Here is a 15,560-nt window from a genome sequence, read left to right on the forward strand (position 1 = left end):
ATCTACTAGCTAAAACATTTTCATTTTCAATAATGCATATAATCTCAACACAAACATGATTTTATCATGTAACATGAGAACACTGAAATAGAAAGCCTCAAGGAATTGCTCTGGATTATTTAGCAAATCCAAATACTCCAGGTACAAATTGAATATTGTTTAAGAAGACAAAGACTTTAAAAATATATATATATTTTTGCCTGATAGCAGAGAATTTGAATGCCATTGACAAGAATCACATGGTAAGGAATTTTATTTGGGACATTTGAAAATAAGCTTGATTTTATATTGGATATTATTATTTTGAATAACTACTAGCCTATTCTTGTTAGCCCTTTCAGTGGCTTTTCTTGGAATTCTGTCTTTACCACAAACAAAGCAAAACTATAAAATAATGATTCATGGGATCATAACATATAGAAATTTCCCAACTATGGAATTTGATTTAAAATTTACCTACCTGTATTTATTTATTCTTCTAAAATAATTTTACTTGAATTGTAAATAACTAAAATTTTATAGTCATATACTTAATTTGTATTTTTATTTTAACAATAATTTAAAAATAGTTGCATGTATTTAATATTTATGAAAACATATTCACATTTTATAACTTTAAGTGCTGCTATATCTTATTTTCATAATCACTTGAACCTTACTGTATTTGAAATAAAATAATATCCATATATGTTAGCTTTCCATTAACATGATAATATATCTTTCATAAACCAATTTACAGGAAAAATGTTTATTTTTGCTCATAGTTTCACAGATTTCAGTCCAGGTTTGGTTTATGCTTTTGCTTTTGGGCCTTGTGGCAAGGCAGAACACTAGGACAATGAAGTCATGAAAGAGTAAAGCTGCTCACCTCATGGCAACAGGGAAGCAAGGAACAAGGAAGGAGCTGGGTTTCAGATACCACCTTTCAGCACACACGCCCCAGTTACATCACTTCCTTCCACTAGGTTCCATCTTGTAAAGAGTCTACCACCTTCCAATAGTGTCATCAGCTAGGGACCAAGCCTTCAACATCTGAGCCATCTGGGGTCATGTAAGATCCAAATCACAATGCCAGCTTTGTCTTGATAATGATAGTCATGCTTTTTGTTTGTTTGTTTGTTTTAGTTATTGCAGTAACCTAAATAATATGTCTATCCACTTATATTTATTTTTAAAGTGATATTCTGCCTTTCACTTTTATTTATATTCTATAGAGTTTTCAAATTATCATGGTACACAGTTCCATTTCATTCTTGGTGCATAATGTTTTATTCTGAAAAGCATTTTAGAACACAATGCATAAGAAAAACCACTTGAAGGGGGAAAATATTTATTTGGGGCCATAGTTTCAGAGGTTTCACACGATGACATTCAGCTTTGTTGTTTCTGGCCCTGTAGTCAAGCAGGGTGTTATGGTGAAGAACATAACCACATGGCATCCAGGAAGCAGAGGCAGAGAGGACCAGTCCCTAGGGACAAATTCATCCCTCAAAGGGTAACCCCCATAGAACTCCTTCTTTCAAAGAGGTCCACCTCCCAGAGTTTCCATTTCCTCTCCACAGCACCACCAGCCAGGGACCAAGGGCTCAATAAATGAACTTTTGAGCACTTTAAAATGTAATAATAATCATTTCAGTCATTTTAAATTTCTGTAAAATATTCCTAGCACTATGCTCTTTAATTTTTTGGCTGAAGGATAATTTGGCTAACTATTGTTTCTCTAATTACTGTGTATTGGGATTTTAAACATTTGGACTGTAATATTTTTGAATATACATACAACTTAGGTCACAGGCATGGTGTCATGGCTTCTAGAAGAGAAGTATTTTTTCCCCAGATTTTCTATTTATTATTGCATGTTTCCAGTAATGATGATTACATTTCTTTTGAAGTGTTACTACATTAAATGACACATTTTGAATTTTTTTCAACATCTTTGCTTCTCACCTTCACCTCTTAATCCTTTTCCCATATGAGAAAGATCTATCTCCTTTCTTATTAGCAACACTTTATTTTAGTCTTCATTTATATTTTGGGTTTTCAAATAAGAGAAGCCATGTGATATTTTATAGGGAACAGGGGAAGGGGATGTTACCAGAACCTCTGCAGCAAGTCCTAGTCTCCTGTGAGCCATGGCAGCACACGGCGAATTACTGGAAAGGTAGACAAATGAGACTGAGAAGAAGCTGAGTTTTGGGTCTGATCCGTGCTGCTCTGGGCAGCAAAGACAAAAACCCTCTAGCTTGCAGCACCTTTTATTCAGTACATGGGGAAACAGATGTAACAAGTGAAATATAGAGTTCAGTACTTCACATTGGGATAAACAAGGTGTAACAAAAGGCTGGGGGGCAGTGGAAATCTAAGAACAACGAGGAATTATGCAGATGAAGATTTGGTTCCTCCCAGGCGTCTCCCACAGGTGTGGTCTGGTCCTGGAGATTGCAGCATCCAGGGGGATCACTGAGGTCTCAATTGTGACCAGAGGCCAAAATGCAATTATGTCTGGAATGTCCTAGCTGGGCTGTAGGCAGGAGAACTAGGCCTACTCAAATGATTTTTCCCTAGAATTACGTAGCATTGCTCCCAATATAAATAGAGAATGTGGGTACTCCCTTTGGTGAATAAAGAAGTGGCCACCCAGAAAATAATTATTCTGGTCTTAATTCACTAAAGGGACCCCCTAGTAATTTTTATAATCTTATGGGAGACACACCACAACAAATATTGTCTCAATATGTTATAAATTGATTACTTTGGTTATCATTGAAGTTTAAATTCTAAATATGTTATAAATTGATTACATTGGTTATCATTGAAGTTTAAATTCTAAATATATTATAAATTGATTACATTGGTTATTGAAGTTTAAATTCTAAATATGTTATAAATTGATTACATTGGTTATCATTGAAGTTTAAATTCTAAATATGTTATAAATTGATTACATTGGTTATCATTGAAGTTTAAATTCTAAATATGTTATAAATTGAATACATTGATTATCATTGATGTTTAAGCACTAAATATGTTATTGTAAAATGTTTACATTGGTTAAGTTCTGAATATGTTATTGTAATATGTCCGCATTGGTCATCTTCAAAAGCTTAATTTCTGTGTCATAAAAAAGAGAGTGTTATTAGAAAGATGGTTTTGGTACCAAACTACAGTGAAGAACATAAGGTTTTATGTAACTGTGATATTTATTACCGCTCCTTTTCTGGTGTTCAAAATGTATTCATGCCCTCTGTCAGGTAAAAGTGCTGAAGACCAAGACCAGACCAGGCCACAACAAGCCTTTATTAGGGGAGTAGATCTGCCGGAGTGTCTCTGAACAAAGGAGAGACAAAAGCAACATGGCCGGGGCAGGGAGAGTCTTTTATAGAGACAGGGGTGTGGTTCATAGGGGCTGAAGCGGGGTTGAGTGAGGTAGTGATCAGGGAGTGGAGGAGCCGGTGATGTTACTAGGTGGTAGGAGGTGAGCGAGTATTAGGTTACTCTCTAGGTGGGACCAGGGGCATGCTGGGAAGAAGGGTTTGTTCTTTGGTGGGAGCAACCATCTTGGCATGACATCACACAGGGGAGGGGGCAAGGCACCATAGGAAGAGGGCAGCTACTATACATAATGGCTGCTGAGGTAGTGGAAGACCTATCACCCTCTAATTGTATGGGTCTTCCAACATATTGTTTATGGTAATAACCTTTTGATTCAGTTATTTGCCCTTCTCTTATGCTCCAGCCACCTATGATAATAGGCACACTTGTATGCTGATATATTTTCCTTAGATGACTTCCTGTAAAAAGCCACTCAGGGATTCAACCACAAGAACAACTATCATTGGTAATAATAACAGTTTAACTATATTTTTATTCCAAAATGCTTATATCCAGGTAAAATTAGTTGAGTTCACTACTCCTCTTACAATGCTAATGTTACTGATCTTCTCTTCTGGGTGTTCAACAACCAAAGTTTAGAGACCAAAACTAAAGAGGTATCTGGGCTAAGAAGGCAGCCAATATTTTGGCCCTGGCCCTCCAAGGTCAACTACAATAACAAAAAGATCCAGGACATGAGGGAACTGTAAGACTGCTGTCTTTACCAAAAGCTCTGAGGAGCTGACTATAGTGAAGCACACCCAGGGATCCCAGCGGTGCCTCCAGAATGTAAGACCAAAGGCCTTACCAAATGCTCCAAGGAGCTGACTGCATCGAAGAACACCCAGGAAGGAACACACCGGACAAGTTGGAAAGTGAAACAGACCTTAGCCTGGCCAGACAGCACTCCCAAAGCAAAGTAGCTTAGAGAGGCGTAGTCCAGAGTCTGAGGCTCTTTTTATAGGGGCCTGCAAGGGGAGTTAACAGGCGAAATTTACAGAAGAAGGAACAAAGGTTTAGCGGTTTTACATTTGCATGTTAATTAGCCTGACATGTACTGTTAGTCAGCAGATGCTCTGTAGATTGGTCTATAGATAGTGGTGTCCGGAACAAAGGGTTGGATAATTATGACTGATAGGGATCTTATCTAGTGTCCTGGAACTAAGAAGCATCTTTATCTATTTACTCACATTCAATCACAGGTGGGGCTAGGGGAGTTTTATGATTACAAAGTTATGCAGTCTTACATTCCCATCTCCAAGATCCTGCATTTTTGGTGAGTCACCCAACCTCCTGAGCAGGGAGGTTGCTGAACACCAAAACAGTAAAGATCCAACAAAAAGTGTGCCAAAGGAATGTCACCTGGAGGAAAAAAATCTCCCATGCTTTTGCAGGAAACAACATGGTCAAGCAAGGCCGTGACATATTCTGATGGCTGACACTGACAGAGGAGCTAAGAGGCTCTATGCTTGGTTCCAAGACAGTACCTGTGGAGATTTAATTGACCTTTTTAGATAATAAGAGATTAACTTTATTTAATATAGATCTCACTGTAACTTGGTCTTGAACATCCAGTAGAGAAGTATAACTATATAAGACAATAGCTATTTGAGTTCAGCAAAAGTTTTAAGTTTTTTTTAGTCAACATTGTTTAAAAAAATAAATTTATTATTTGATTTTTCATCCTTTTACAGCCTCAATTAATAAAAATTATGCTTATAGACAGCTAAGCCAGTCAAACACACTATAGATCCTCACAAAATACAGGGTCAAGCTATTGTGGGTGTGTTCACTTTTCCTAAACACTTTCACATAAAACAAAAAGAAAGGGAGATATGTTGGGAGCAATGCTACATAATTCTAGGGAAAAATCATTTGAGTAGGCCTAGTTCTCCTGCCTACAGCCCAGCTAGGACATTCCAGACATAATTGCATTTTGGCCTCTGGTCACAATTGAGACCTCAGTGATCCCCCTGGATGCTGCAATCTCCAGGACCAGACCACACCTGTGGGAGACGCCTGGGAGGAACCAAATCTTCATCTGCATAATTCCTCGTTGTTCTTAGATTTCCACTGCCCCCCAGCCTTTTGTTACACCTTGTTTATCCCAATGTGAAGTACTGAACTCTATATTTCACTTGTTACATCTGTTTCCCCATGTACTGAATAAAAGGTGCTGCAAGCTAGAGGGTTTTTGTCTTTGCTGCCCAGAGCAGCACGGATCAGACCCAAAACTCAGCTTCTTCTCAGTCTCATTTGTCTACCTTTCCAGTAATTCGCCGTGTGCTGCCATGGCTCACAGGAGACTAGGACTTGCTGCAGAGGTTCTGGTAACATCCCCTTCCCCTGTTCCCTAAAATATTTAAGTTGTGTATGGTCTCAAGCTTCATCCATATTCCTACAAATGACTCAAGTTTGTCCTTCTTTACAGCAGAGTATTATTCTATTGTGTATAAATATCACATTTTCTCCATCCTTTCATTTGTTGATGGGTATATAGGCAGGTTTCCAGATTTAGCTCTTATGAATTTTGCTGCTATAAACATGAGTATGCATGCATCAGTGTAGTATGATGACTTGAATACTTTCAGGAAAATATGTAGAAAGGGAATAACTGGGTTGAATCTCCATACTGATTTCCATAGTGATTGCACTATTTTACATTCCCACCAATATTTTAAAAGTGTTCCTTTTCCCTGAAGCCTCACCAACATTTATCATTTGATATATTGGTGATAGCGATTGTTTCTGGATTAAGATGAATTGAGCATGCTTTTAATTTGCATTTCCCTAATGGCCACAGATGATGAACAAAAAGTATTTATTTATCATTTGTATTTCTTTTTCTAAGAAGTGTGTATTCATTTCACAATCTCCCTGTCTCTTTGTCAATAAGTCATTATGATGTGCTCATAATAAATAGCATTCTTTTTTTAAGCTTAGAGATATACTTTAGAATTTTCAAATCTCATTTATTACAATTTTTCAGGGCCGGGGATTTACCTCCGTGGTTTCACTGCCTGCCTTGCAGGCGCAAGGTCCTGAGTTCGATCGATGGTACAAAACGCGCCCCCAAAAACGAAAAACTTACACTTTTTCAAATGTTATGCTGGCTGAATTTCTTTGAGCATAGAGGAAGAATATGCTATGACTGCTTTGGAAAGCACACAGTGCAGTACAACTGAGTTACATGTCTGCATGATAATTTTTCAACTATATGTTGTGTAATAATGTATGATCACTTTTGGAAAGTTATCCACAGTGTTTGAAAAGTGTTTGATCCTACTCAAGTATTAAAAAATACTTTAAGCACCTTTAGGGTGTAATTTCATCTTGCTTTTTTTACAGAATCAAGATCGCCCTTATGTAGTGCTCTGGTTGTAAGACCGAGGGCCTTACCAAACGCTCCGAGGAGCTGACTGAAGAGACGAACACCCGGGAAGGAACACACCAGACAAATTGGAAAATGAAACAGACCTTTATTAGTCTGGCCAGACGGCACTCCCAAAGCAAAGTAGCTAAGAGAGGCAACTGGCTCAGAGTCCGAGGCTGTTTTATAGGGGGTTGAGGGGGAGGTTAACATGTAGATTTACAAAAAAAAGGAACAAAGGTTAGTGGTCGACTGTCACGTACTGATGGTCAGCAGACACATTGATGGATTGTTCTACAGGTAGTGGGCCCAGGAACATTCGTTCTCCGGACAAACAAGGGGTTGAGCAATTTTACTTAGGAACTCTGTTTTGTTACAGATTCTATTATCCCATAACTAACAAGCACATTTTAAACATTAATTTACAAGTACAATAGAAGCTAGGGGAATAATTGATTTTGGAATCATGCAGTCCCACATGGTGATGTCACAATTATGTTCTCAGCCTACTGAGAACAAATATTTGAGTTTTCTACATCTAATTTAGCTTTTTACTATCAATAGATTCACTTATACTTTACTAAACTTCCAAATATTGCAACATTTTTTTAATTTAAAAGGGTAACATCACTTACATATTTTGTCATATCCTTATTACTTAATAATTAGAAACCAGATAAAAATACTTGAGAAAATTATTAAAACACTTTAAATTTCAAAAAGTTTTGTTTTAAATAACAGCATAGATTTCTAATCCAGATTCTTAGATCCAAATTTGCATTTAACTATGTAAATATTTGACCTGCCAATCTATTCTTATCCATGCTTACTACAAGATGAACAATTCTTCTTTTCTACCACTACCTCAATAGTAGCATTATGAACACTCTGTAGAATGTTCTCTAATGGTACTTGTGTTAAATCATACTCAAAAATATTTCAGGTAAATTATCACATATATTAATATAAGCTGTTTTGCTCAACTTCTTATACAATGGATCCATAATATTTCTACAATATCCTGCTCATAATTCTAGGCTAGTTTTAAATACTCATGAAAAGAGGAAAACAACATTCTTATATTTACTCTAATTCCATCTGACTATAGTGTACCTTAACAAATACATATATACATATGTTCATGTACATATACATAGAGTGAAGATCAAAATTATCAGTCAATAATGTACTTAAATTCTTATGAATATATATTCTATATGAAATTCATATATATATACATAAAAGAAGGAAAAGTTTAGAAAATTCTGGTACATATTTAAGCTAACCATATATACTGTCTATATGGTCATAGAAATAAGTGGACAATTATTTTCTGTGTTATATAACATTTTTCTGAATGATTCCTAAGATTAATTTAAAGATACACAGATTTTAGACTTTTCAATTCTGAACATCCATATGTTCAGTTTCTTCTGCTTCTATTTATATTGAACTGCTACTACTCTAATTTCTCTACTTGAACTGTTAGTCACGACTTCTGTCTCATTGATTTTTGTGTTTCATAGTTTATTCTGTAACATTTTCTTGCATTTTTAAAGTCACTTTGTATTCCTTCTCCGTGTTTTTTCATTGTTTACTTCTCATCCCGCATCTTTAGATTCCCTTCTTATCAACAAATGGTCTATCTCCCTCTTTCCTATCATCAATCATTAATATTGCTCTTTACTATACTTTGAGTTTTTCGTTAAGAGAAAACTTGCAATATTTAACCTTATGCATGTGATTTATTTTACTTAGTATTATAGTCTCAAGGACCATTAATTTTCCTCTAAATTATTCACATTTATTCTTTGTTATGGCTGAGTACTTCTTCATTATGTATGTATGTCACATTTTCTTTAACCAGTTGTGTGTTAATGAGTGTATATTTTACTTCAAGATTTTGTTGTTAAGAGTTGTTTTTATGTAATCATGAGTATGCATGTATCACTGTAACATGCTATCTTTAATTTATGTAAGGCATCCAGAAGAGGGATAGCTGGGTCAAATGCAATGACTATTTTTAATATTTTGAGAAAACTCCAAAATGATTTCCATAGCAGTTATATTGCCTGCATTCCCATCAGCAGTGTAAAGGGTTCCTTCCCCCAGCCACACTAGAATTTGCTGATTTTTTAGTTCTTGATGGTAGCCATTTTTTCTGGAGTAAGATAGAAACTCATAGCCTTGCTTTACTTTTCTATAATGATCAGACATATTGAAAATTTTTTTCATATATTTATTGAGGATTTGTTCTTCTGAGAAGTGTCTATTCATTTTAGTTGCCCAGGTTTTGATTTGGTCTTTTATTTTGGTGTCTAATCTTTTGTGTTCTCTATACATTCTGTACAGTCATCTGTCTGGAGAGTAGGTGGCAATTTTTTTTCTCATTATGTAGGTTGTTTCTTCACTCTTTTGGTTATTTCCAATGCTGAGTGGAACCTTTTTAATGTGACAATTTCATTCATTGATTATTGGTGCTATTTTGTGTGTGTGTGTGAGTGTGTGTGAAATTAGGGTTCTGTTCAGAAATTCCTTGCCTATGCCTATGCTTCAAGAGTTTTACCTATTTTATCTTCCAGCAGAGTCTGTGTTTCAGTTTAAATTTCTAGATCATTTCCTGATTTTTATTTTATTTTTGTACTGGAAGAGAGATATGTGCCTAAATTCAATCATCTGCATCATGTATATATACAGTTCCCCAGTACCATTTGTTAGAAAACTTATTTTTTCTCCAAGATGTATTTTTGGGCCCTTTGTTAAAATCAGATAGCTTAATATGCCTGGGGTTGTTTCTTCATTTTGTTTTCTGTTCCTTTGATCTATTGTCTGTTTTTATGCCAACAGTATGCTGTTTTTATCATTAGGTTAGTAATATGAATTAAAATCAAGAGTTGGGTTGCCTTCTGCTTTGTTTTTATTGATCAGGATTTTTATTGCTATTCTGGGTCTCTTCTGGTTCTATTTAATCTTGAGAATTTTTTTTTTAGTTCTATGATGAATGCTGTTTGTATTATGATTAGGGATACATTAAGTCTATACATCAGTTTAGTTGCTTGTGTAGTTTTTAATATAATTTCCCCCTCTATTCAAATATAGGCTACAAACTATAGCAACTTTCAACCTTTGCTCAGGTTTTATATTTAACTTTGTAGAACACATGTGGCTTATTGATAAAGTATTCAATATTTTAAATGAATTTTCATAATATTTAGGTAACTTTTTAGTTTTACAGGTTAAATCTACATTTTATGGCAGAATTTGTTTCTATCATTTTTATTAATTTCTTGGGAAAAACTTATTAAGGTTTTAGCTTCTGAAAAGAATATATTCCACTTTTCTTAACTCAGACAACTCTTGTTTTCCCTCTTCATATTTAGAATAATATTTAAATATTTTAATCTGGTTTATTTTAAAAATTAAAACATTAATTTTGAAGCTATCTATAATTTATTTTCATTTTCTATATGTAATTTTTATTTTCTTATCATTGTCTATGGCTTACTTTTTCCAACCTTAACAAATTTGAAACAAATTTGGGTGTCTTTGGACTATGCAGTCTGTTATTAGCATTATATCATAGTAATTTTGTCACATAATTATTCACCGTAATAGTTTCATATTAATGTCTCATTTAAAAATGTATTTCAAAATAAATTGTATAGTACTACATTTCTATGAGTATGTCTGTATGAATAGCATCAAATAGAATTCAGCATTTGTTTAGAAAAAGTTTCTCTTGTTGAATGTAACATTTATATATAATGAACTGCACAGATGGCAAATGTTGTTTTACTTAGTTTTAACAAATTTTGAAATTGTGTAAAAGAAACCCTTATCAAGATATAGAAGACTGTTATAATCTCAGAATGTTTTCTCATTTTCTTTCCTGGTTTATTTCCATTCAATTCCCCAGACACAACCACTCTTCCAAATCTTTTTCCATCACAAAATAGCATTCCCCAATGAAGAATTACAAAGAAATAGAATCATAGAACATATATATTTTTTCCAAATAAAGCAATAATTTTGAGATTCATCTGCATCGTTACAAGTCAGTAGTTAATTCCTTATATTTTTGAGTGCCAATACCCAATATGAATATGACTCAATTTCTGTGCCATTCATCTGTTGATACTTGATTGATTTCAACATGGGCTAATTTAAATAAAGATACTATGAATATTCTTTGTATATATCCTTTTGTGAATATATATTTTCTTTTGTTTGGTAAGTAAAATTCTAAGTGGGATTTATTTATTACTTTGTTTGTATTTCCCTGATAATTAATGATGTTGAACAATTTTTCAAATATTTTTTAATCACTTTTATTTTGTAATGAGTCTGTTCAAACATTAGCCCACTTCAACCTAAATTTTTTGACCTTTTATAATGTACTTATATGGATATTTATTTTCATATAGCAATGGTGTTAGTGCTTGGACAAATATATACTTTATTAATATTTTCTGAATATATTCTTTAACTATTTCATTCATATTCTTTTATTGGTACATTTTAGGTATACAATACATTTACATTTTTCATTGGGAAGTTGTACCTTTACTTAATGTATCTTGGTTCTTATTTTTTCCCCATTCCCTACACTCCCTACACCCATCCAACCTTCCCTATTTACAAAGACTTTGTTTCCAATTTTTCCATTTCTCATAATTTTTCCTTTCCCTTCTTTCCTTTCCCCCACCCCTCCCACTTACCTTACCACTTTCGAACTTTTCTTCCTGTTTCACATTATCAATTATTCATTTTAATCATTGATACATTTTAGGTATACAACGTAATGACATTCATCATTGGAAATTTGTACCTTTACATAATCTCTCTTGGTTATTATTTTTCCACCTTCTCCTGCCCTCCCTTCAACTGCTCCATCCCTCCCTATTTATAAAGATTTTGTTTCCATTTTTCAATTTTCTCATGTTAATTCCATTTCCTTCATTCATTTCCCATACCCCTCCCACTTCCTTTTCCCCTTTGCCCCTTTTCTTCCCATTTCACATAATCTATTATACCTTTTAGTCCTTATTTACATTTTCACTTTCTCACACTAGAGAAACTATTTGGTATTTATACATGTAGGTCCTATTTATTTCACTTAAGAGTATCACCTTAATGTGCATCCATTTAGCTATGAATGTCTCTAATTTCTCATTTTTTATGGCTGAGTAATACTCCAATTTATTAAAAACTTCATTTTCTTTATCCAGTCTCCATCTGATGGGCATTTTGGCAGTTTCCAAATTTTAGCTATTACAAATTGTTCTGCTATGAACATGGGTGCACATATATCATTGTGGTATGATTCTTTTAATTCTTTGGGGAAGATACTCAGCAGCGGAATAGCTGGGTCAAATGGGACTTCCAGTCCTAGCTCTCTGAGGTATTTCCATACTGATTTCCACAGTGGTTGCACCAGTCTACACTCGCACCAGCAATGGAGCAGGGTTCCTCTTTCCTCACAGACCTGCCAGTATTTGTTATTGGTTGATTTCATGATAGCAGCCATTCTTTCTGGAGTGAGGTGAAATCTCAGTGTTGACTTCATTTGCATCTCTTGAATGACCAGTGATGTTGAACACTTTTTCATGTATTTATTTGCTATTTCTGCTTCTTTGAGAAATATCTGTTCATTTCAGATGCCCATTTTTGAATTGGATCTTTAAATTTGGGAGGTCTGATCTTTTCAATTTCTTTATAGATTTGAGATAGTAGACCTTTCTCTGAGGAACAGCAAGTGAAGACTTTTTTCCACATAGTGGGTTGTCTGTTCACACTGTGGTGGTTTCTCTTGCTGTGCAGAAGCTTTTTAATAAGAAAAGATCCCACATGTTGATTGTTTGTGCTAGTTCACGGGCAAATGAGGTTTTGTTCATAAAATCTTTTCCTACACCAGTGTCTTCAAGAGTTCTACCTAACCTCTGTTCCAGCTGGTTCAGCATTTCTATTTTAATATTTAGCTCTTTAATCCATTTTGATATTAGTTTAGTGCAGGATGAGAGATACAGATCTAGTTTTAAGCTTTGGCAAATTGAAACCCAATTTTTCTAACACCATTTCTTAAAGAGGCTATCTTTCTTCCAGTGAGGGTATTTGGCTCCTTTATCGAAGATGAGATGACTGACTGTGTCTGGAGTTGTTTCTGCATCTTCTAATCTGTTCCACTAGTCCTCAGGTCTGTTTCTTTGCCAGTACCATGCTGTTTTTATCACAGTAGCTTTGTAGTATATTTGCAAATTAGGGATTGTGATACCCCCTGCCATGTCTCTGTTACCTAGAATTGCTTTTGCTATTCTGGGTCTCTTCTTGTTCCAAATGAATTTTTGGATTGTTTTCTCAAGGTCCATGAAATATGCTGCTGGGCTTTCAATTGGGATTGCTTTGACTCTATATAGCAGTTTTGGAAATACGGGCATTTCCACTATATTGATCCTTCCTACCCAGAAGCAGGGGATGTCTGTCCATTTTCTGATATCATCTTCAATGTCTCTTTACAGAGTGCTATAGTTTTCAGAGAAGAGGTCTTAGATTTCTTTTGTTAGATTGATTCCTAGATATTTCAGTTTTTTGGATGCTATTATGAAAGGAATTATTTGCCCTACATTTCTTTCAGTGAGTCTGTTGTTCATGTAGAGGAAAGCTATTGATTTTTGTGTGTTGACTTGTATCCAGCTACTTTTCTGAATTTGGTTAGTAAGTCTAGAAGACTTTTGGTGGAGTTCTTGGGGTCTTCTATATATCTTCTATATACAGTTTTTGCAGTCTTCTATATGTTCATGACAGTATCATGTCATCTGCAAATAATGACAATTTGACTTCTTCATTTCCTATCTTTATATCTTTTATTTCTTTCTCTTGTCTAATTGCTGTGGCCAAAGTTTCCAAACTATATTGAACAAGAGTGGTGATAGTGGACATCCTTGTCCTGTTCCTGATTTAGTGTGAAGGATTTCAGTTTTTGACCATGTAATATGATACTGACTGTTGGTTTTTCATAGATGGCTTTTATCAGATTGAGGTAGAGACCATCTATTCCAAGTTTTGTAGGGTTTTTATCATAAATGCATGATGGATTTTGTCAAATGTTTTTTTCCTGCATCTATGGAGATAATCATATGGTTTTTATCCTTACCTCTATTGATAAAGTGTATTACATTGATTGATTTGCGTATGTTGAACCATCCCTGCATCCCTGGAGTGAATCCCACTTGATCAGGGTGTATGATCTTCTTGATGATCTTCTGCATTCTATTTGCCATTATCTTATTAAGGATTTTTGCATCAATGTTCATTGGTGAGATCGGCCTATATTTCTCTTTTTTGGTTGGGTCTTTCTTTGCTTTGGGGATTAAGGTGATGCTTGCTTCCAGGAATGAATTTGGGAGTATTGCTTCCCTTTCAATTTCATTGAAGTGTTTAAACAGTAGTGGCAGTAATTCCTCTCTAAATGTCTTGTAGAATTCAGCAATTAAGCCATCAGACCCTGGACTTTTCTTAGTTGGTAAGTTTCTAATTACATTTTCAATGTCATTGATTGATATTGGGCTGATTAGAATTTTTAGGTCATCTTCATTCAACTTTGGTAATTCATACATATCTAGGAATCTGTCCATTTCTTCTGTGTTTTGCATCTTATTGGCATATAGCTTCTGGAAGTAGGTATTGCTGATCCTCTGGATTTCTGCTGGATCTTTTGTAATATCACCCTTTTCATTCCTGATTGCATGGATTTGGCCTTTTCTTTCCTTTTTCTGATAAAGTTGGCTATTTTGTTTATTTTTTTGAAGAATAAACTCTTGGCTTTATTAATTTTTTGTATCTTTCTCTTAGTCGCCATTGAATTGATTTCTGCTTTGGGCTTTATAATTTCCTCCCTTATAAGAGCTTTGGGTTTGTCCTGCTCTTCTTTTTCTAGAAGCATGAAGTTCAGCATCAGATTGTTTAATTTGGCTCGCTCTGTTTTCCTAATATGTGCATTCACTGCTATGAATTTCCCTCATAAGACTGCTTTCATTGTGTCTAGTAGATTCTGATATGTTGTATTGTCATTTAATTGAAGGAACTGTCTGATTTATTCTTTAATTTCCTCTGTGACCCACTGGTTATTTGGAAGTGTGTTGTTCAATTTCCATGTGTTTATAAAATTTTTGCAGTTTCTTTTGCTATGGATCTCCAATTTCATCACACTATGGTCTTATAAAGGGGATAACTTCAATTCCTTTGCACTTACTTAAACATGTTCTATGAGTGAGTATGTGGTCTATTTTGGAGAACGACCTGTGTGCAGGTGAAAAGAATATGTATTCTTATTTTGTGGAGTGGAGCACTCTGTAAATATCTGTTAAGTTCATTTGTTCAAGAGTTTGGTTGAATTCTAGTATTTCATTAATTATTTTTTTGACTCTTTGATCTAGCTATTTGTGACAGTGGGATATTGAGGTCCCCCACTACAATTGTATTTGTGCATATATGACTTTTTCATGTTCATTAGTATTTGTTTTATATAGTTGGACACACTAGTGTTTGGTGCATAGATATTTGTGATTGTCATCTCTTCCTGTTGGATTGTTCCTTTTACAAGGATGCAGTGTCCTTCTTTGTCTCTCTTAATCAGTGTTAGTTGGAAATCTACTTGATCTGCAAAGAGGATAGCTACTCTTGCTGTTTTTTGGGTTCCTGTCTTATAGAGTATTGTTTTCCACCCTTTAACTTTCATTCTATGAGTTTCATTTTGAATTAAGTGTGTTTCTTGCATGCAGCATATTGTTGGATTTTGCTTCTTGACCCATTCTGCCAGTCT

The sequence above is a fragment of the Heterocephalus glaber genome, unplaced genomic scaffold, assembly GCF_053883595.1.
Source record: "Heterocephalus glaber isolate CG9 unplaced genomic scaffold, H.glaber_assembly_v1.0 deba00001509, whole genome shotgun sequence".
In the NCBI taxonomy this organism is placed as follows: Eukaryota; Metazoa; Chordata; class Mammalia; order Rodentia; family Bathyergidae; genus Heterocephalus; species Heterocephalus glaber.